This window comes from Hirundo rustica, chromosome 6 (assembly GCF_015227805.2).
Source record: "Hirundo rustica isolate bHirRus1 chromosome 6, bHirRus1.pri.v3, whole genome shotgun sequence".
Taxonomy (NCBI): Eukaryota; Metazoa; Chordata; class Aves; order Passeriformes; family Hirundinidae; genus Hirundo; species Hirundo rustica.
In genome coordinates, this window is record NC_053455.1 from 56,375,114 (window position 1) to 56,397,587 (window position 22,474).

At 38.8% G+C, this 22,474-nt stretch overlaps 1 long non-coding RNA gene across 2 annotated transcripts in view; it reads left to right on the forward strand.

The window, feature by feature from the left end:
• Window positions 1-1,857: 1,857 nt before the first annotated feature.
• Window positions 1,858-22,474, forward strand: part of LOC120754422 (uncharacterized) — a 48,185-nt gene continuing 27,568 nt past the window's right edge. For both annotated transcript variants that reach the window (XR_009208005.1, XR_005701436.2), the window contains exon 1: window positions 1,858-2,179. This is a non-coding gene — a long non-coding RNA (uncharacterized LOC120754422). The remainder of the gene's footprint in view (window positions 2,180-22,474) is intronic.

A 22,474-nucleotide genomic window follows, 5' to 3' on the forward strand; every position in this document is an offset into this window, starting at 1 on the left:
AGAGGAGTGTATATATCCTTATTTTAAAACTTTGTACATACTTTTTTTATTTAATGTAACTGTTTGAACCACCAGGAAAGAGAAATGCTCCTTGTGGAAATAAATGTCTTCCTGTTCCCTGCAGAGAAAATTATTAAGAAAAAATTTACTCGTAAACTGATAAAATAAATAAAAAAGAAATTGCCATGAGCAAAAAGTGCTATTAATTCTGAGTAGCTTCTGGCAGAAAGCTGAAATAAACATGCTTAATACTTAAGAATGGCTTAGGACCTGAGCTATTGCTCCTGCTTTTAAAGGCTCAGAAATAGAGTAAGAACAGTTACAGCCCTGGATATGAGCTCTGGATACATCTAGCTGTTTGGAGGTGCTTACTATTGAAAGTTTTGTCTCGTTTTTTCTCCATTATTCTTGCCTTTCCACACTAATCCCCTCCCTCCCCCCAGCTCAGGCTGATGTAAAGAAGAGAGGCAATTCTCATAGTACCTTTACATGAGACTGAAACTGGGGTATTATTTTCAGGAGACAGAGGCTGGACAAGCATAAAATAGCTTTCAGACAGTCCAACCAGTTTCTCTACAGTCTCTACTTGTGTGCTATTGGTGAAATGATTGACTTTTTCCCCTCTCACCAAACCCCAGCCTGCTCTCACTGTATCACATTGACTTTGGGATGCACAAAACAGATTGAACAAAGAGATTCATTAAGTTAATCCCTGCAGGGTAGGAGTACAAGCAGCTCAATTCCTGAAACTTGACTGAGGCAAGAGGAAATAAATCAAAACAATCACGCAAATGTTTTATTCCAGAACATGTGCCCAGGGAACTATCTGCTGCTGGTTGAAGGTGTTGTATTTTATACAAAGGAAATCAGGTAAACCCGAGTCCCGACTAAATAAAAAACATGAGAATCAAAATCATTACCTGAAAATTGGAAGGCAGCGATAGCTGAGACGTGTTTTTAGTGCCAGGCAACATTTTGAGCGGTTTGACATAGAATTACGCAACCTGTCATTAAGAGGATGAGGTGAGATAAGCTTTCATTAAAATTGGCACTTTAAGATATGATACAGCTTCTTCAGTTGTTTCCTATGCCAGTTAGGAAACCTGATGCCTTTTTTGTTATAGTACTTTAAGCCATGAAACTGTTTCAGCAGACTGTAAGCTTAAGTTCCTGAGGAATAAAAAGGGACATGTAAAAAATACCCACAAATCCCCATATAAAATAACAACCAACTCTATACCCAAAAATCCTGTGAGATTTCTGGCATATTTTTATTTGATTTGGAAATTCTCTCGGTAATGCCATTAATATACCTTTTACAATCATTACCAGTTCAGTTTTGGTTTCTTGGTTTGGTTTTTATTTTAATGTTCCTGCTCATGGAAAGGGTGTTCATGCACAAAACATGGAAGACTCAGGAGCCTGAGTCCCTCAGCTCTGATTTCAATCCATGAATTTCAACTCATGGCATGAATGAACTTTTAAAGGCTTAAAAAGCAGAGATTGCAAATTGGATGCAGTGTTTAAGGATTTTTCAGTGGTGGTGTGTGTGTGAGTGTTGGGTTTGTGGGTTTGTTTTGTTTTGTCAGCACAGAGGAAGTGTTTTGCTGTAAATATGAAACCTGGAAAAAATCCTGGGAGTGTTGGAGAAAAGGAATACAGGTGAACTTGCCCCTGATAAGTAACAGCTCTGTTAATTACCCAGTTCAGCCTCACCCCTGATGAATCACAGCTGTATCCAATAAAGATAAGTGTGATAAAAGGGAGTGGGTTAGCTGGGGAGGAGGGAATTAGGAGGGGGGAGGAACTTTGAGGATCTTGAGTGGGAAGAGTCATGAAGAAGAAGGATCCTGGCGAAAGGGAGTCGCAGCTGTGAAGTCAGTCTGTGTGTGCAGTCAGAGCCTGTTGTTGGAGCCTGCAGTCACAGTCTAGCTGGGTGAAAGCCTGCACTCAGAGTCTGCAAACTGATACCTGCAGTCAGAGTTCAGCAGGAAATAACCAGCAGTCAGAGGGTGCAAGGGAAACCTACAGCAGGAGCTTGCTGCAGCCAGGGTCAGTGAATGGTTGGAGTCAGGATGGCTGAGCTGTAAGGAGGAATAAACGAGGATCCTCTTCACTTTGTGATAAACAAGGAGTCTGTGTCTTGGCTAACCTTCTAACAAGAGGGCTGCTGCTACAGGTAGGTGGCTGAATTCCCCACCTGCTTTGCTGTAGATGTGCTCCCAGTGATTTGAAAGCTGCTTCATCACTAATTATGGCAGACCTCAGTGCCACAACCCAGGGGCAGCTTGGGGCCAGCACTTGAGTTCACATTTTTAATGATGCATCTGCCACTGCCTCCTCAGAGCTGATTTCATACTAATGTGGTAGGAAGGATGCTCACATTTGTGATCCCTACTGCTGGAAAGAATGAAAATATGCAATTTTGTGAGGAAGTAGAAACCACATGTGTGTATATATATTTTTGTAAAACTGTGCTAGGCTCTGGTCTTTTTGCTCCTTTGAAAATCTGTGCTACCCTCACTGATGTCACTCGTCTTACTACAATTTTCCAGAGATAACCATTTGAACCTCCAGAGGGTTGTTTTTCACTTAGGTCCACACTGACTCTTGCCAGGATTTAGTCAGGAAAAGAACTTCCCTGAAATACTGGAATTTTAATACGCTACTGCTTCTTCTGAAATGCAGAAGGCAATTATTAATGTATGTAGAATGTTATCAAGGTATACAGACCATGGGGGGAACTTGGGAAAATGAGCTCAATTTCCATTTATTCAGCTGTGCATTTTGGAGCCAGCTGGAACTGGCTCTGCCCAAGGTGGGGCAGCTCCTGCTGCCCTCTCACCGAAGTCACTCCTGCAGCCCCCACTGCCAAAACTTTGTCACATAGGTCTGACACACCAACTTCCTTTGGAAATAGTGCAGCTAGTTATATTTGTGTAGACAGAATTTGTCTCTTCCCATCAACATCAAACTGTGATGCTTTGTCATTATGATGATGGGACAGGAAGGGTTTGAGTCTCTGCAGAATTTGAAGACAGGTTGTTGCCAGAAGCATCCTCTTCCTTTGTACAGGACAAAATCTCAAATCGAGCATGAAAATGAAGGGAATAACGAGTAGGTGACAATGTGGGTGGCAGATTTTGAGGAAGCAGTTTTCCTTGTCTGTTTCTGGACTGTGGTAAAGAGCTTTATGTTTTGAAGAAATTCATTGTGGAATGATCACCTCCTAAAAAAACCCCACAAACCTTATTGCTGTGGTTGGGTGTTACTTTTCACCTTCATTTGTTTTTTGGGATCCCAAAGGTGGATTGTTTCTTATTGAAAAACATTTTCTGTGCTGCTGAATTATTGGTAAGGAAGAATGAGGTTGCATCTGCATTAGAGTTGGCAAGACTTCTTTCTTTTTTTTTTTTTTTTTTTTTTTTGTGTGTGTGTGCGCTCTTTTGTTGAGGGTTTGGGCTTTGCAGATAGTGACGACATAAAATTACTTAGACACATTTGCCCTCTTGAGTGGGATGCTGCGTGCTTCCTTCCTGTTGCAATTCATTGTGGGGAGGAGGTCCTCATTCTGCAGAAATGTAATCTATCTGTCCTCTTAAGCTTGCAGACAACTCAGTGAAATGAAGTGGTTTTGCTCCAGTTGTCCTATATTCTTTGAATAACTTCTGTTTTCAAGCTGCCATTCCTACTAGAAGAAAATGTATTGAATCAGATTTTTCTCACAAGAAAGCTTAGATTTTTGGTTTTAGAGTTTAAATAAATAATGCTACAGCTTTTAGGCCAGTACATGTATGCAAGCCTTAATGTTGGGAGAACTGCAAATGCCAGAGATGATTTTGATGCTATTTCTCCATGCTTTTAAATCACAGTACTGCTTAAATACAGTCCTTGAAGTTTTGCTTTGATTGAACCCAAACTGAGCTCTAAGATAAGTTGATTTGCAGTCCACTTGAGAGCAAGGTATAAAAAGATCACATTTAGACAGAGAGTTTTTGAATTCAATTATAAGAGATGGGGATTTTATTGATAGTTTGGTAGCAGCAGAACACAGAATGGCACAACATTTAGGAATGAAACCATTGTAAGTAACTGATCTGCCACATTATTCTTTTTTATAAGCTGAAATGTAATTTCAATTCATGCTTTTGTAAGAAGCTGAAATGTAATTTCATTTAAGTATGGAGCTAGGATGGTATTGTTTTGATTTTAATTGGAGCCTGCCTTAGAAGGTTTCTTCTTGCCTGTGATTAGACCATTCCTAGACCATTTTAGAAACTGATCTGTCAGGAATCAATTTTGCACTGCACTAATCAACTAATATTAAAGGTGATTCAGTAAAACACTGTGAATAACCTTGAAGAAATTGCAGCTGAGAACTTCATAGCGAAGTATCTTTGCTATCATTATCAGCAGTTGAAAAAAGTCTGAGATTAAACAGTGTTAAGAGTTAGAACAAGAAAGGTGAAGAAGCAGTTAGTCCTTCTTTTCTATGAATTGATGGCAGATTTGTCAACATTCCTCAGTTTGTGTATTCTGAATAGCTGCTATTTATGGAAAAGATCCAAAGTTAAAAGAAAAAAAAAAAAAGGTTAGGAAATTTTTCACACAAATCATTGAGCTGAGTGAAGCAATAAAGTGCTTTGTATAGGGTTCCATCAGTGACATACTCAGGAATGAGCTGAAAAGTTGTTTCTGTAATGGAAAATGGTAGACTTTCCATACATTGTTTTCATCCAATATGGTGTGCATATATGTGAACATACAGATAGGATGTAACACGTGGAAACTTTATGGTATTTAACCCATCAAATAAGTATGAAGAGAAGATTGTAGTAAAGCAATTTTAGTGGCCAAGGGGAGGTTACATCAGCAGAAATATGAATTGAGGAGTGGAAGATGGAACAAACATAGGGACAGTTGCTTAAATCACTTCCTTAGATCCTATGACGTTTTATATAAAGTGAACTTTTTGAAGCAAATTTTTACAATCCCAAATTTTTACTTGTTCCTTTCTATTCAAGTGCATATTATCTCCTTTTCTGTAAGTTTCTTCCCCAAAAGTTCTTTCTTTTAGTTTTTTACTTGTTTTTCTGCTTGCCCTCTTTGTAGTACATTCTGGTTTCATTTTCCTCTGTATTTGCTGACCTAAAACACAGATCCTGAAAAACTGTGCTGCTAAATCACAACTGTGTGCTCACTGCCAAGCTCAGGGAAACATAGTGCTTCAAGGTCTGAAGCACAGCTTCCTCAAAGTGCAAATCTTTATTTACAACTGTTTATTCACATCATAAATGGTGTGTGGGGGTCTGTGTGCATAATCAGGCCAGGGGAGCCATAAATGGCATTTTTATTCTAATCTAAAAATATAACTCCAGTTTCTCCTTGATTAATTCTGGCCTTGCTGCAGAGATTATGAAAGCACACATGATGATAAGTTTCTCGATCAGGGGTGAGTCCTACTCGGCATTATCTCAGAGCAGAAGTTTGCTGTGGTGGTGCTGCATGTGATGTGACAAATATCAGCAGTGCAAGGTGGTTGGGGATGTGAAGCAGCTGGGATGCTGGTCCATCTGTGCTCACTGAACACTAGGATTCAGGCACCACCTCACCAGGTTATCAGTTCTGTACTTGGTCTTTCTGTACTGTGTGAATTTCAGTGCTGGTTCCTGGCTCAGGGCTCCTCACAGCAACAAGAGTTGAAATCCCAAGAACGGGAATGCAAATGGTGAGAAGCAGCTTGGGCTGAACCTGTTAAAAACCTGGTCACTTGCTTGCTGGAGCTGTTACTCTGAGGCACTCAAGTCTGAAATATTTGCCGTTCTTGACAGATTGTGGGAATCCAGGGCTTTCTGTGGGTGACACTTCCTCTAAAGAAGCTTGTTGCAGCACGTGGCATTGATATAAAAAGATTGGTATCTCCTATGTTTTGGGTGACTCTTTCTGAGCTGAGTCCTTTGCTGTGTGGACAGCACAGCCTGCCCTGTTACTCTTCTCGGGTATCATCCCCAGGGAAGAGCTGCCACCATCCCTTAATCCTTCTACGTATTTCCAGCTGCAGTGGATCATGGCTGAGTTATGCCAAGGGCTCTGTTCCCCAGCTGGTCCCCTGCTTTTATCATGGATGCTTTCTGTGTGCTTTGGTCTCCCTTCTTCTCTTCTTTAACTGAGATAGAGAATAAGCAGACTGGTAAAAAAAATCACTAAATCCCATTTTTTATCTTGACCTGGTATTAAACTCAAAGTTTTGTATAGCTTTTGGCAGAAAGCCACGTGGAGTTTGCTTTTTTCTTTTTTTTTCTTCCCCCCCCCCCCCCCCCCCCCCCCCCCCCCGCATTTTAACTGAATTCATTGGGTCCTTTCAGACCTCAAACTTGGATAGTTAAACTATATCCTAAGTTTGAGAAGAACCAAGTCTCTGCATGGTCGTTGCATTTTATGCAGCTCCAAGTTTCAGCAGCTGGATTCAGATTTGTATATCACTAAATAAAGAGTTGGCCCAATTTATGGCAAATGCAAGCCAGTTTAGTTCTGTAGGCAGGGAGCTTATGCTGATTTATTCTAACAGAATAGCAGGACCCAGAGTTGTTTATGGGGTATCAATGTATATAAAACACCTTATGAAAACATTGTGCAAGCTGTGAGAACAGCAAAGGTTAGTTCAGACATGGTTGTGAGCAGAGGGTCTTTCACAAAATGTTCTACAGAAAATAGTGTGAGATAAGGGGGGAAAAGTATATCTAAAAATATGCAGGGGAAAATACCCTATAAAATGAAGTCTGTTGCCTACAAAGGAACTTTTCTCAGCGCAGAGCTCAATGATTAAGTAATATTTAAACTCCAACTTGAGGCCTCACGTGGAAACTAAGAATGCCTCTTGCTGAATCTCTGCCTTGCTGTTTATTGGGGAATGAGAACTGTTTGAGGTTATTAATCATCTTAATCACATTAATCTTATTCATAAATATACAGGCCTGGATCATATAAAAAGAAAAAATTCAAATTTGGTTTCAAAAAACCTAACAAAAGGAGGATAAACAGAATGGAAGTGGATTTTAAAGAAAAAGTTTACAATGTTTTGTTGTCTGGTCCTGAAGCATAAATTGGAATTCTGTAAGCAGTAGTGTAGTAGATGCATGAAGGTTTTCTTTGAAGGAAAATCTATATTGGAGACTTTAATTAATAGATGCTTGAATGAGACAAGTTGCTTATTTGTAAAACAGAGCATGGTCTGGCTGTTAAGAGCACAGTCGCAAGTATTTGAATCCATGTGGACTGGAGACTTTGGAAGAGAAGGTTTGTTTTTTACCTCTGCAGCAGGTGGGAGAAGATGGAACACACACCACTGCTCTGTTTGAGTGTCGTTGTTTTCAGCTTCAGGGAAATTATGCATCTTTCCAGTTTCCTTTTATAAATATCAAAAGAATTTGTAGTAAGTCTGATATGATCCAGAAATACTGAAGTGGACAGGAAATCTTCCTCCTTAAAAATGCCATAGTTTAGAAAACAAAACTTATGTTTACATGCAAAAATCTGAAAAGACGTTTTGGGATTATTTTTGTCATGCACGCTTAATCTAACAATACAATTCAGAGGTTTGTATCATGAATATTTCATTTCAATACATTCTTCTGAATTGATGAATAAACAGACACATTGATTTGGCTTAAATTTTATGATAGACAAAAATTTTCACATTTTTAATCCCTAAACCTTTAATAGCAGTTTAGCTAGTCTTTAACAATTCTTAACCTTTAAAAAACTAAAAATTGGAAAAGAAATGCTTAAACCCAGCTCTCCATTAAAAGAGGACATGAATCCTTTCCCTTGTCTGCTGAACCTGTGGCCTTTGTCCTTTGCAGCACTCCTCAAAGTGCTGTGTTGTTTCTTTAGTGGATAGGATATGAATGAAAGCATCCAATTCCATGTGGATTTTCTTTCTGCATGCTTTCCTTCAAGTCTCAGTTTAAAATCAAGCAACAAATCTAAAATGTATAGGGTAGGACAAGAATTCTTGTAATTAATCGAATTCAAAGCAGAGTCTTTGTTAGTTGTTGTATTTCTATGCCAGGTTTTGATCTGTGTGGTGGTGGTGTAGAGTGATTTAACTGGATTTGTAAATGGGCAAAAGTTAGATGTACTATACCACAAAAACTCTGCAAGTAACTTCTCTGTTATGGGTTACTTGGACAATTCAGTTTCACAGAGGGCAGCAGTTCAGATAGCACAGATTTCTGGCAGCAAAGAATAAAAGCACCTTAACATCCTCTTCACTGAGAGATGAGAGTTGTAAATCCACTGACCTACAGCTACCGGAGAACTGCGGGCAGAAGGCAACACGCTGGCACTCTGCAGTCATTGCTTGCCTCCTTTCTAAGTTGCTTTGCAATCCCTGGAAGTGGACCACACGAGAATTGATGTTTCCATGCCAAATGAGGATTCTCCTAAACTTGGAAGGGGTGGATAAACTCGCTTTAAGCTGATTTACGTCGGCAATGTGCTCAAAACAGATGGAGAGCATAAGTGCCTTGATATAAAGTCTCCTAATGAACACTGCCAGGCAAGGAAACTCCTGACACAAAATACTGCAGGAGCTGCAGTTACACAGACCAGAACAGTTAGTGTTCAGTAGCATCTGTATGCCAAGGCAGGTTTTTATCTGTTACTTTCCTTGCCACTGTTGTAAAAACTGGACAGACGGTTCTTTTTTTCTAACCGGTGTGTTTTATGGCAGGAATGCTCATGCAAGGGTGTCATCCTGAGTTTACCTGACTTAGAGGGGTCTGAGGAAGGCACTTGCTTTGTAATGTTCTAGATCAAGCAGATTGGCCTGTCTGCAGTTAGGAAGTGTGAGATGAGATCAGTTTGAGAGCTGTCATATTCTGATTTGATTTTATTTCTTAATATGGTTTCTGCAGTGCATACATATAACTTACCAAGTAATATAAATAGACATGCATTCCATTTTATATACAGCCAACTAATCATTTGAGACACTTGCATTTTATGCTTTATTTCAGAAGTAAACTGCTTTATTTCCTTTGATAAGACAACAGAGACATATTGATTAATATAATTTTTAAAGTAGTTTTCGTATCAAGATGCAGGTAAAAGATTTTTTTTATATATGCTAGATTAATAATACAACGTGATTAGTTATCCTGACATCACACAGTGTTTGGTGTCCTCTAAAAAGAGAAGAGTCAATTCAGTGTCTTAACTATGCTTCAGGAGATGCATTAGAGTTGGAGCAACATTCTCATTCTTATGCTATTTCACCTTAAGCTATTTGTGTGCAGTCTTTGACCTTCCAGAACAATATTGGAAATGAAATTAGCATTTGTGATGTTGATTGTTAGCTGCAAATTAATAAAAAAAAGTTGAGAGGGGAAGAGATTCAAGGACAGTGTTGGTTTTTAGGTATTTTTTTGTGCTCTTCTTGCCCAGGGTGATGCATTGCATCACTTAGTTTCTAGCTATTCTTGTTCCACCCTCACAGCTTTTAAAGGATTATACACATGTAGTAAGTTTGAGTATTTCAAGGACCCTTGCTTTTAGAGTTTCCTGGAACCTAGAACCTAAAACTGATCTTGCTACGGTGATTTTACTATTTTTTTTTTTTTTTTTTTTTTTTTTTTTTTTTTTTTTTTTTTTTTTTAAGAAAACAATGGCAGCATTGTTCTTTTGGGGACTTTTTGTGTGTGTGTGAGTGCCCTCACCTCACATTTCTCCCTGCCCTCCCCCCTAAGGGAGGATTAATGTAAGATGTTGAGGACATTTCTTTTTTTCTGTGGCACAATAGCCTGTTGTTCACATGTAGAAGAGATGCCCGTTAATGACAAGTGGAATATTTGTTTTCCCACCAAGGCTGACACGAAGTTTCAAAGGTCAAGCACTGTCTGATGCTGCATTTACTGGCTTAAACTTTTCTTTTCCCACAGAGGATGAATTTGTGTAACTGCCCAGCTGCTTTTCCATTTGCTGCAATGTGTCTCTAGCAGTTTTCCAGCTTCTTTGCTTTGCTCAAAGCTGAGCGCAGCACAAGCAGCTAATTAGTCTGTCCTGATAAATAAAGCAGTGCTTTATGGGAGACTGGGGCAGACCTGGGTAAGCATGACCAAATGCCTTGGCTTACAAGTTGATTTTTGTTCAAAGGCTTCAATTAAGTGTTTTGATACTCACTTTGATTAACAGGTGAAAATGCAAAATGAGACAGAGCTGGGGAGTTTCGAGTGAGATTTTTTTTGCCTTGTCTTACAGTAGGTCAAGTATTTCCACAATCCATAAATGTTTCTAGGATGTGCTTCAATTCAGGGACTTCAAGGAAAAGAATGTCCCATGGGAACAGCTGAGGGATGCTTGCCTATACCAAAATCCAAATTTTGTGCTGTGTTTTGGAGCGGTTGCCTCCACAGCAGGCATGAGCTGCTGAAAGGAGATTTCTGTCCTTTCCTAACCCTAACCCTGTCCCCCTCATTAAATAGCAGGTTCTAGCTGAGCACTTTGCACTTCGGTCACACAGGTCCTTTTCCCCTTTTTCCAGAGCTGTGGCAGCAGTGAGATAATGTCCTCTTGTATGCAGGCAGGACAAAACTTGGTGAAGCATAAAATCTGTTATTTCCGACCAGCTTACCTTTGATGGAAGGGACAGCTTCCCATATCCCAATAAGAGGACTAACTTGTCACCCACTGGAGTCATTTACCTGTTCCAAAAGGCACAGCCATTGTTTCCCAAGGATGAAAGTAGCCACTGTTAAAAACAGAAGTTACCAGAAGTGGATAAGATTAAATTAACATTACTTAGGAATAGGTCACCCTATTTGTTTTGAACCTGTCATTGTTTAAAATTTTAGTCAAAGAAAAGCATCTAATTAGCAACACAGAGGGAAAAAGGTGGTATTAAAACTTAAAAAAAGGCTCAATCACAAATGTATTCAGAGTACTTCAGGGTAAGATTTCAAGCAGCTAATGTCATGTCAGTGTGTTCCTTTATGCTTTTGAACAGTTCTTCAGTCGAGGGGTTGAAATAATGGTGTTTTTAAGAAAATTAATTATTTTTAGTTTAATTTTTTTTTACTGCCCATATTTTTGCCAATGAAATGGTGTGTCACTGACCCCCTTTTATAATATTGTTAGCTCGAGTGCAATAATTGCTTTTTCTTGCAGGCTGAGTGAAGCATCGACTTGTGAAGTATGAGTTAAAGTTCAAATTATGCAGCCTTTGTTCTTTGCTTCAGACCATCTGCTCTGAATATATAACGCAGCCAGTAAGACATCAAATAAAATATCTCAAAAATGTTATTTTTTAGTTCTGAGGGTAGATCGGCATCTGGGCAGGAGACAAGTGCAGTGCATTTGTTTTTTTAAATAAACACAATAACTTTACAGTGAGTTTTAGTAATGTATCTTATTTTATAGCCTATTTCTTCTCTCTTTCTTAACTGATTAGCCTGAGTGTTAAACTGTACTACGAGCAGTTAGAGGCTTTTGTTATAATATAGCAGCAAACTCCCCCTTAAAGCATCGGTTGATTTAGCTGTATAGACTCTTTCTGGTCAATAGGTTAAGACAGTAGAAAATAACAAGTAAGGCTCTCACAACTATAAGAATTAACTATCGCAGGGAAAGGTCAGCACTGTGTCTGTTCCAGCAGTGTGGCTGCTTCCGTCTATATGAGTTATATGCCTGTCATCAGAGCCAAGCCATGGAGCTTAAACAAATGTGTAGCTGAGACTGGATATTAGAGAAGGGCTTGGAAGGTAAATACTGTTTGTGTTCTGACAATACATTGCAGCTTCCACAGCAGTTTAATAATGTAGGCAGCCTCTCATGTCTTTCCCACTTCCAGTAGGATCAGCCAGGCTATTTGTTGGAATATTGTATTTAAAACACCGTAAAATAATCAGATTACATATTCAGTAGCATCTTGGTTTCCTTAAACAGCAGAACATTGCCATCCCTGGCACATAGATATGATCCACATGTAATCAGATGTGTAGAGTAACACCCTGCTCCTCAGAGGCCAAAACTGTTCTGGAAGGCAAGCCTCTGCACCCACCCTTGTTAATATGCAAATCTTGTCCCCATGGAGTTGTTATTCTGGGCCATTCTTGGCCCCTGGTTTTCCCAGTGCTGCTGAATGAAGATGCTCTTTCTTCACTGTCTAAAGCTGTCCGTCAGTGAATTCCTCTGTGTCTAGGTAGAAACCTCCAATGCTGTTGAGGATCCTGGGAAATAGGATGCAAGGCTAAAAGGCTAAAAGCCTTTTATGAAAATTAAGTTACCAAGCAGTGCAATACAGCCCTTTCTGTGAGACTGGCAACTTGTGCCAGCTTTGGTCAACATTATTCTTTGCTCAGAGGTTCCTCAGTTAGATCAGATTTTCTAAAACACTTTAGTCTTGTGCATATGTAAGAAAGAAAGGAGGGGAAGCATTTTTTAGGTGGTGCTGTTGTGTTGTTATAGTAACTCCAAAAGTCTAGGAATCTGAGGAAAACCCCTTTCTTTAAACAGTTGGCCTCTTGCAATATCCCCATAGCCAAGTGTACCCATTGTGTTATTTCTACAGCACTATCTCCTTTGTTGGTGATTAGTGATTTATCAAATTCTCTATGCTTAGCACACATACTGAAGGTGAATGATAAATAGCTGTATATCTCACTTGGTGTTTGTTATCCATCAGCAACCAAACAGAGGAAGCTAGGGAAGAATGGAAACACTGGTGATGCTTCACCTGAGTTCTTTCCTTGTCTCCCAACCCCTCATGTCTCAGCCTTTCTCATCCAGGAATGGTTTCTATGTATTAAGTCATCTTAATTGGATTCTGTTCCAGGAACGTGGTCATTACTCTCTGAGCCTGTTAACTTTAATATCTAATATTAGAGGAGATGAATTAAATCAGAGGATGGGTTAGAACTAGGTATACTGGATGAAGTAATGTAGTTCTGTTCTTATTTCAACCATTATCTCACTAGGAGACTTTGGGAAATCATGTAATCTCTCTAAAGATTTAAAATACTTTCTTCTAAAATGTGACTAGTACTTACAAGTCTTGAAAGCATTTTCCCTCTCTGTACAATGAGCAAATAAAATATTATCATTTTCCATCCTCATATGTGTCCTCTATATCAAAGAAGCTCTGTGTAAAAAGCATAAACATAAAAGGAGAAAATTTATTCCATTTAGACAAATTGCTGAGAAAGGATGCAAGAAAGACTCCTGTGAGGGGGCATGCTTTTGCTTGAACTCCCTATTTTAAGTACCTAAATAACATTTCTACCCACACATTTGCGTCAGGTGTAGCCTAAGGCAAATTTTTTATTTGTACCCTTGTCATAAAGAATCTATAAGTTGTGAAATTGGTTCTTCTCGGTATGCCTGGATAATTTACTCCATTCTGAAGCAGAGATTTTGATCTGTGAACAAAGGATATTTAAAGGCTGCTTTATGCTAATGACAATATCTTAGAGAATAAGGCTGAAATTAGCCCTGTGCTGCAGAGTGTCGACTCTGCAAGAACTCTGCAGCAGTGCTGCTGTTGAGTGAGACATCTGCAGGAATTCTGAACACTCCTCGAGTAGAGGCACTGGACATAAGGATACAGCTTCTTCACAAGGATTCTATGAAAGCACTGAAATGGATTGTTTGGGGAGGTTGCGTGGTCTTCATCTCTTAAAGTTCCAACAGGATAAAGTGCTGGACAGCCAGATCTGATCTCCCAGTTGATCTTACTCTGTGACACCTCCTGAGTCTAACTTGAATTCTAACTTGAATTATCCTTCTTTACTATTCCACTATTTGGACAATAGAGACAACCAGATCATACCTCTCATATCTTGAATAGTCTCTGTTACTGCATTTAAAATAGGCAGTCAACAGATTTTTCTGTGACAGTTCTTTTAGTAAAATAGTGACCCTGCTCTCGCTTAATGATATGTCTTGTTTATGCTAACCAGACTTAGGAGGGATTTCTAGGATGTCATCTCAAAACATCAGAGAGGCCTTTGTCATTATTATGTAGTGTCTTAAGTGATTTGGGATTGCAGAAATTATCTTCTCCTGTGTATTTCGCTTTCCAGTAAAACTACATGCCTTGCTCAGAGTATTGAGATTAGGAAAAATTCCACTCAGCGTGTTAGTTTTTATTTTCCATTTCTGATGGCTCACAGAATTTTGTTCAAATTATAGTTGGAACAATTTTTCATTTCTGCTACTGAACTGGATTCTGCTCTCTGAGCAGCCAAATTGCTGTTAACAGATTCTTTGAATGTTTCTAATCTGTTTTGATTCAAAACCAAAACAGTTGAGCACAGCATACCTTTAAGTGTTGATTTAAAATAAGCTGGCTGTCTTCAATGTAATCTCCTGTGGTAATTTAACTGCTGGTGGGGACTAACAGCATAATTTGCCAGGGCTGTCTCCAAAATAGCTGTGCAGCTGTTTTGTGATGGGAAGGACAGGATTCAGACTTCCACCATAAGGGCCAAAATATTGACAATACTGCTGCTCTCTCAGCTGCCATGGTAGAGTTCCTTTTCCTTTCTTCTCACAGTTTCTGGCTACCTTCCCCCTCATGTTCCCCTGTGAAAATATGATTACTCCTGTCTCTGTTATCAGGCATTTTGGGAGGAGTTTATAACCAGGATTACCCCAGCCACTGCTGTCGTTTTCTCTTTTATTTCTGAACTGGCACTAGGATACTGTTGGCACTGAAGTTGTGAGAAGCAGTGACATCAAAATGAGACTTGAAGCTCAATACCTTTGTAGAAACACAAAGGTTTGGAAACAATAGCTGAACGTATTTGTATAGATGGAAAAGAGTTCATTTACATTCCTGAAACTGGTTGCTTTATTACCTGTGAAAACTTAGCCCTCCTCTTTCTAATGTGTTGAAAACCCTGTGACATTGTTTCCATGTATTAATTTTTAAATATATTACAGAGGAGGGTAAAAATAGCAAATATGTTATACAGGCATAAAAGACAGGATGTTCCATATTCCTAAGAGGCCACAGGGAATGACTTTCCCATTGCACCCCTTCCATGAAGGTGTTCTTTGTGTAGAACATACATTTAAGGAACACCCATTAGCCCATTTTTCCAGGGAAAGTGTACCCCATCACAAAGCACTCTAATCAACAAGTTGATAAATATGCATGGTAACACAGAAACAAGTCAGCCTAAAAAGGTTTTGAGATAGTTTTGCATGTTTGAGTGTAACACACTGCAAATGCTCTTTCAGAATTCTAATTGACTTTCCCTGACACGAGCACATTAACTGATGGGGATGTTTTCTAACACAATGTCTTTTCCTGGAGGCAGAATTAACAAATCCAAAATCTCATCAATGTTGCACTGTTTTTCCTAGAGAACTGTTTCAAAATAACACTGACTAAAATGAGGAGAAATCAGAATAATCTGTCTTTTACAGCAGTCCTTGAATAAACATTCTGAAAGAGTAGTTGTTAAATGTTGAATTAATCTAAATAAGTAATCCAAACTGCGATCATAACACTTGGCATTTCCTGAGAAACTGATATTGCAGGAATGTTTGGGGATTGATATTTATCATGTTGCTGGCAGTTTTAGGTGGGGTAAGAAGGTAAAGGAACATGCTGTCATGAATTCTCAGAGGGTTCTTTTTCCTGTGTGTTTTCAAGGATTTTTTCTTCAATTTCACTGTTTTCTGAATACCATTTTATGTACAGAAGTCTTTCCAGGCTGTGAAAAACTTCATGGGTTTAGAAGATATTAGAGGCAAGTGAGCTCTCTTAAGATACAGAGTTCCAAATGTGGAACAAAAAGAAAAAAAAAAGGACAAACCAACTTCTTAGAAAGCCTCCTTGTGCTTTTGAACTTTGAGTAGTGCTCATATTCTAATCACTCTGACAATATGAAGAAAGATAGTTGGTAACTGAAAGCCTTATAGATGCATAAAGGAAATACGGTTTCATAAGGATCTCAAAAACTTCTAGTTCAAAAGCACTGTTATATTGTGAAATCACTTTTAGTTATTTCAAGGAACACCCTTACAGTGTTGACTGTTAGTGATTCTGAATCTGACATTTATTTCATATAGACAAATTGGCAATTTATCCTCTCTATTCTTGTTTTGTTGTTTGAATAGGTCACAACATCCTACTTTTTAAATGGATAAAAGATATGGTTTGTTTTGCTTTTTCCTCCTTGATATCCTACAGAGAATGGCTGGAATTCAGTGATGTCAGACATCATTTGTACACATTCACCCACTTCTTGTCACGTTTTCATGTAGAGGAAGCCAGCCAAGAAGGAAAGTTCTCTTGTAGTAGGAAGTCTACTGACAATGAGGAGAGTTTGTTTCCCAGGGCACTTTCACATGCAGTATCTGTCTCTGAATGTCTGTCCTCCTCCTTTGTGCTCCTTCCCTTTACAGTTGCATATTAGCAAGGAGAAGAAGTTGACTACAAATTATTTGCTTTGCCTTTTTCTCACTGTTTTATTCCCATCCTAATAACTTGTCACATGAAGTGTCCAACACAGCAAGTGTTAGACACTGTATCTCCAGTGGAGTAAATCCCAAGCTCTTTAATCAAAACACCTTTGCTACCATTATAATCACAATTTAAAGAGTATGCTTCTATCATCAATTTATGAGTTATTGATTAAAAAGAAAAAACCTATTTCATAGCTTTTCCTCCCCCAACCTGTGCTATGCAGCTGCTTTCTTTTGCAATTTGGTAAAAAATAAAATGAGACAACATTTTTTTTTTCCAAAAACGCATTTTATTTTTCTAGCATCTTCATAATAACAATGTGATTCAAGTTTTTTAGTGGTTGTAATATTTGCTTTGTGATAAATTTAGCTATTCATCTGTGTAACAACACTTGAAAGCTACTATTTAAAAACTGGAAAGTAAATTGCACTTCATAGGTAGAAAGTTTGGATTTTTTTATGTGTCAGCATTGCAGACTTTCTTCCACGGGAATGTAGTTAGAATAGTGTCTTGTCAACAGATCAAGTACATTGCTGAAATAAGTCTTCTTTGCTTTAAACCATCTGATCTGGATTAATTATCCATTACAGCATCAAGTCAAATAGAAAGCTCATGTTATTTTGCCAGTGTGAGCAGAACAAAACATGATTGTTGCCCAGGGACAGCATAACCTCAAGACTAAATACATAAACCAAAGAACTGGCAATGTGTTTTGTTTCTTGAGTTTGCATTTTACAGGGAATAAACTCCTGAGAGCCATGTTACCTCTGAGAGGAATATTCCAAGCTTTGAATGTGACTCTGAAATTTGATATTTTTGTTGCTGCATGATACCTGTTTTTAAGAATGACATGAGAAGAATATATTTTATTCATGCTGTCATTCTAGGGAAGTATAATATAGTCAGTTGAGTTTGAAATGGTCATGCAAGCATTACTTTAAGAGAGCTTGCTCTCTAAGGTGTCTGGCAGATCGATCATTCTGCATTGTTTAAAAAAAATCAACAACGAAACAACAACAACAAACCCCCCAACACTGCAATTATAATGACTGAAATAGAATGCACTGCTAGTCAGTCACCCAGTAAATGAGAAGCGAGCCTTTTACTTTTCCCATCAGACAGTAGGTTAGCAGATATTTCAGTAGTGGGAGGTAAAGGTTACATGGGCAGTTGAGTTTCAATTTACATTTTTAATAAAGGGCTGTGCCTATAAAGGCAGCTGTATTACTTTTTTTTTCCTTAGAGGAATTAGTTTTTTGTCTGAGTTACACATAGTGAGGAACAAAGGAAAAATACTTGTCTCTTCTGGGCAGCATCCAGGTCTTCAGACTTACCCATGTGCTTCATTTTAAGTACAATTTCTTATTAATAGCATTACTTTAAAATGCAATGACTGGCAATAAAATTAATCACAGACCTACCTTTCAGGGTCAGTGACTTTCACTCCAAATTGTTCTTAATGGCTTTGGGTGTGGGTTAAAATTGTCCCCAAAGTGGCAGCTCTGGAGGCTGTTCCCTGTCCGTGTGTCCGGAGTTAGAGCTGGGTGGTTGTAATAGTGGTTGTGTTTAGTGGTTGTAATATTTGCTTTGTGATAAATTTAGCTATTCATCTGTGTAACAACACTTGAAAGCTACTATTTAAAAACTGGAAAGTAAATTGCACTTCATAGGTAGAAACTCATAAATTCCTACCTCCTGCCCAACTTGTTGCTGCCTTTTGAAGGAGAGAGGTAGCATGGTCACTCTCCCTGGAATTAAATCAGGGCTAATGGAGTTATTAATTCATCCTTCAGAACAGGTATTTCTCTTGTCAGTTTTAATTGCTGTACACTATGACAGAAAATTAACTTTTGGATAAGTAAAACCAGACATTTCAAACCTTGGCTAGCCCTGTCCTAACTCTGCTGCTAAAGATACCAGTGGGAACTTCAGTGCAGAATTCTAAAGAAAGACAAATGTTAAGTGCTTTGAAATAATAAATACTAGTTATGTACAACTATAATATCTTGTTATATAAAATATTGTTCAAACTGTTTTAAGGAAGCAAACTGAACAAAAGTAAGTACTTGGACAGTACCCTTAACATGGGCCTCTTGTGAGGGAAAAGCAAACAGAATAAATAAAACGTAAGGCACTGCTTTTAACTGGAGCTCTCACAAATTCTCAGCGTATCATTCTGAATGTTGATTAAATTTCCATTTTTAAAAGACACAGTACAGATGTTAAAATGAAGTTTGTTCATGAGGGAGATTCATACTTCTTCTTTCTCCTAGAGGCTGTGATTTTGTAGCCTTCCTGATGAAGATGAACGTTCTTTTTGTAAAAAAACAAAAAAATTAAAAAAAGAATAAAAACCCCACAAAGTTGTTTTTTTTTTCAAGCCCTGCTGCCAGGACAGCAGCATTTTCAAGCAAGGTCTGCAATGGACACTTAAATAAGTAATGCCTGAGAGCAGTGGGATGATCCGGTTATTTGGGGTCATGCTTCTGTGCAGGTGCGGAGCTCTCCCAGTGCTGTTAGCATTTAAGCTCTTTTCTGTTACATCCTTTGCTCCCTATGGATTTAAGGTTCCTTTTTATCTGAAGGACAAGTGCGGTCTGTGTGTGAGGGCACCCTTGGCCAGCGTCCACCCCGCTGCGCTCTCACCCTCCCCCTCAGCAGAATAGGAAAAGATGGGGAAAAAGCTTCTGAGTCAAAAAATAAGGATGGGGAGAGGATGCACCCATTTCTGTCGTGGGCAAAACAGTCTCATCTTGGGGAGGTTAAACAGCTTCCAAAGAAAATAGATTTGTACGGTGAGGTAAAAGACAGATTAAAGCATTAATTCCGAGCAGAGCAGGGGGTGGGGAGTGGGAACCGTGACGCAGCTCCTCCTTCAGGCTCTCCAAGCGCTGTCCGCAGGGAAATCCCTGCTCAATCACGCCTTGTTCCTTCCTCCTCCGATGTCACGGCCACATGTCACACTTGCCCCTCACCCCTGGGTGCCCTTTTATACATATATGTGTATGTATATTATTTTTTTTTTTTTTTTCCCCCCGAGGCGCTGCCCCCCGAGCCCGCGGGGCCGGGCCGTGCCTCCCCTCACACGGACCTGACTGACTGATTATAAAATCACGGCACTCATCCATCCACCTCATTTAGAGATTTTCCACTCCACAGGTTCCGAAGACATAAAAACAAACAAACAAAAATCATACATTTTTGGAATTTCATTTTTAGGCTTGATCCCTTAACAGTGCTAAGATTTACGGCTTTTCCTATGAAAGGGGCCGATTGCTTGTGCTCCCGGTTTTCTGTCTGCATTGAGGCTGAGGGAGAAAGTTGTGATATCTTGCAAGCTCTAGAATTGCTGTATTTCTGATTGAAATTATGAGGCCTTGGTGTGCATCACCTCTCCCTCCTCCTGACAGAAACAATATTGGGACATCCACATAAAACCAATATTTTTGTTGAGAGGGAGGAAGTGCTTCCTTTTTCATCTTCAAAAAAACCCAAAATCAAATACCCAATTTAAATATGCATTCCCCTCTCCCCCCCACCCCAATCAAATTTTGGGATATCTTAGCTTTCATATTCTAGGGGAGGAATCACTCTTCACTTTCCCTGAAAATGCATTTACATTATGCGTATTTCACTAATCAGTTTCATGTTTTCATCAAACAGGCAGACACAGGGAAAAAAACCCTGTTTTTCCAGAGCAGTATTTGTTCCTAAGTCATTTACTTGATCAAAAAAACCTTTTTTCTTCTTAGTCTCACAGAAAATTCTGTAAACAGGGTGTTCTGTGGAGCAGTATTTATCTATGAATTGCAGTTACATCAACAAAATCAATATCTGCTGGAAATGCCTTGCAGATATCTGCAGCAGCGTCAATCATTTGAAAGTAGGTGTCTTTTTATAGAAGGCTTCTCAGGCTGTCTTCTTGAACTTTCCTTTGAATTTTTGCATAAAATAAATTAGTTCTTCCATCAGTAAATTAGAAGATTGAAGTGAGTAGCTGTTCAAATCAACATGTTGTTATCATTAGGCACCTCAGATCCCTATTAAAATGTGGATATATTAGTTGTCTTTCCTCCTCATTCCCTCACACCTAATCATAAAGCTGTCTTAGGTGCATGATTTGCAGCTGAGCTGTACAAAAGGCATCAGTCTCTTCAGGCTGCCATGAAGGCACAGCTTCAGGTAGTTACTCTGGTGATGATGTGATTGAAGTAGGAGATGGAAAAAGGCCTAAATGAAGTAATGTTCTGGTCAGACAAAGCGGCTCAGGAAAAAAAGTGTTTCCTTTTGTTCTGGATGTTGTTTAATCTTCTGGCACTTAGCTTACATAGAGCTTTGTATGGTTTAGCTTTCATCAGTATCAAACGTGGAAGAAAAATCTGTGTGTTGGTTTCATGTCTCTCTCAGGGCGCTTTCCTGGTGTGCTTGGAATGAGGTGTTCGCAACCTAATTTGAATCTGTTTTCCCTTCATTTGAATCCACCTATTCTTAACATCTTTTTTCCTTTCATGCATATATATCTCTGGCATGAAGAACCCATTCTTTAGAGTTATTGCTAATAGAGAGCTTGAAAGTGTTTTAAGGCAAGAGTTCTTAACTACTTTGAACTTAGTAAGATTTAACTTTTTTTTTTTTTTTTTTTGTCAGCTGTGATTGTTAATGTATCCTGATTTTGGTTAAAAAGCCACTGTCAATGGGTAATTGTTGTTTTTTAACAAGTCAGTCACATATATTTATATATACATAGACAAATCACCTCTTGTCTTTGTAAATACAATATTATAAAAGTATCCAGTGTCTTGCATCCTTGAGCCCAAACAGGAAAAATAACAGGTAGGGGAAAAGACTTGAGGCTCCCATTTACCGGTTGCTCATAGGTAACCTGCTTTCTTGCTTCCCTGTCACATATAGATCTTCTCAAATCCCCAGGACCAAATAACTTTTTCCTGCTTTTAAATATTTAGAAAATTCCAGGGAGCATTAAGCTGCTAACACAAGTGTCAGAAGCACAAGTACAGATGAAATAACCTCTTGTGAAGTGTTTCACTGAAAGTTCTTTAGGACTGGTCACACAAATGCTCCTGCAAGGCTGTCAGGGTGGCAGTGTACAGAGTAATAGACACTGTTATCTCAGGCAAGACAAGAGAAATTATTCCATTCAGGGGTGGTTTGTTTTGCTTGGAGGGAGCAGTTCAGGACAAACAGTGATTTGGGGACATTATCAAATTCCAAAGCTGGGAGTTTGATTTAATATGTTGTCTTTTCTCAAAACACCAAGGGAATGCGTGCTATTAGAATGCATAAGTTGCAGAAAGGAAGCACTAAAAACTGGCATTCTGTGAGATAAGCAAGTTTCATCTTTGAGTGTGTCTGTAAATGGTGAAGAGAAACCTCAGACTGCTTTAGGAGTAGTACAAGTGGTACAGTTACAAGAGGGAAGAAAAGGGTGATGGAGTAGATAATTCTTAATATATAAATATGGTGAAACAGCTGTTTAGACAAACTCCTTAATGAATAGGGTAGAGCAGACAAGAAGGAAATTGTGCCATTTTGTCACTGACTAGAGTTGGATGAGATATACAGATATCTCAACCTAGCCTCATCAAGGTTGATACAAATCTGTATTGAAACTGACTTGCTGATATTAAAAGCACTGAAATCAGTATGTTTCTGAAAGAATTAAAGCCACTGATAATGATTGGGGGGCGGGGGGGAAGCCAGCTCTATATTGCAAAATGGGTAATTTTAGCCAAGTGTCTTTTTTTCAAATGTTTATACGAGAAGGTTGTGTGAGGAAATCTCTCTTTTTTGTGCTTCCTGGATGGTTGGTGCAACTGTGCATGAATGAATGTAACTTCAAGCCACTTCAGCTATAGAAAGGAAAACTCCCAGAAGGCAGCAGTATCTTTAAATGATGTAAAACTCTGTGTCACTCTGAAAGCTGTCTGTAAGGATATATGATGCTGCATGTTAGGATGTACACTGGTGAAATTACTTTTT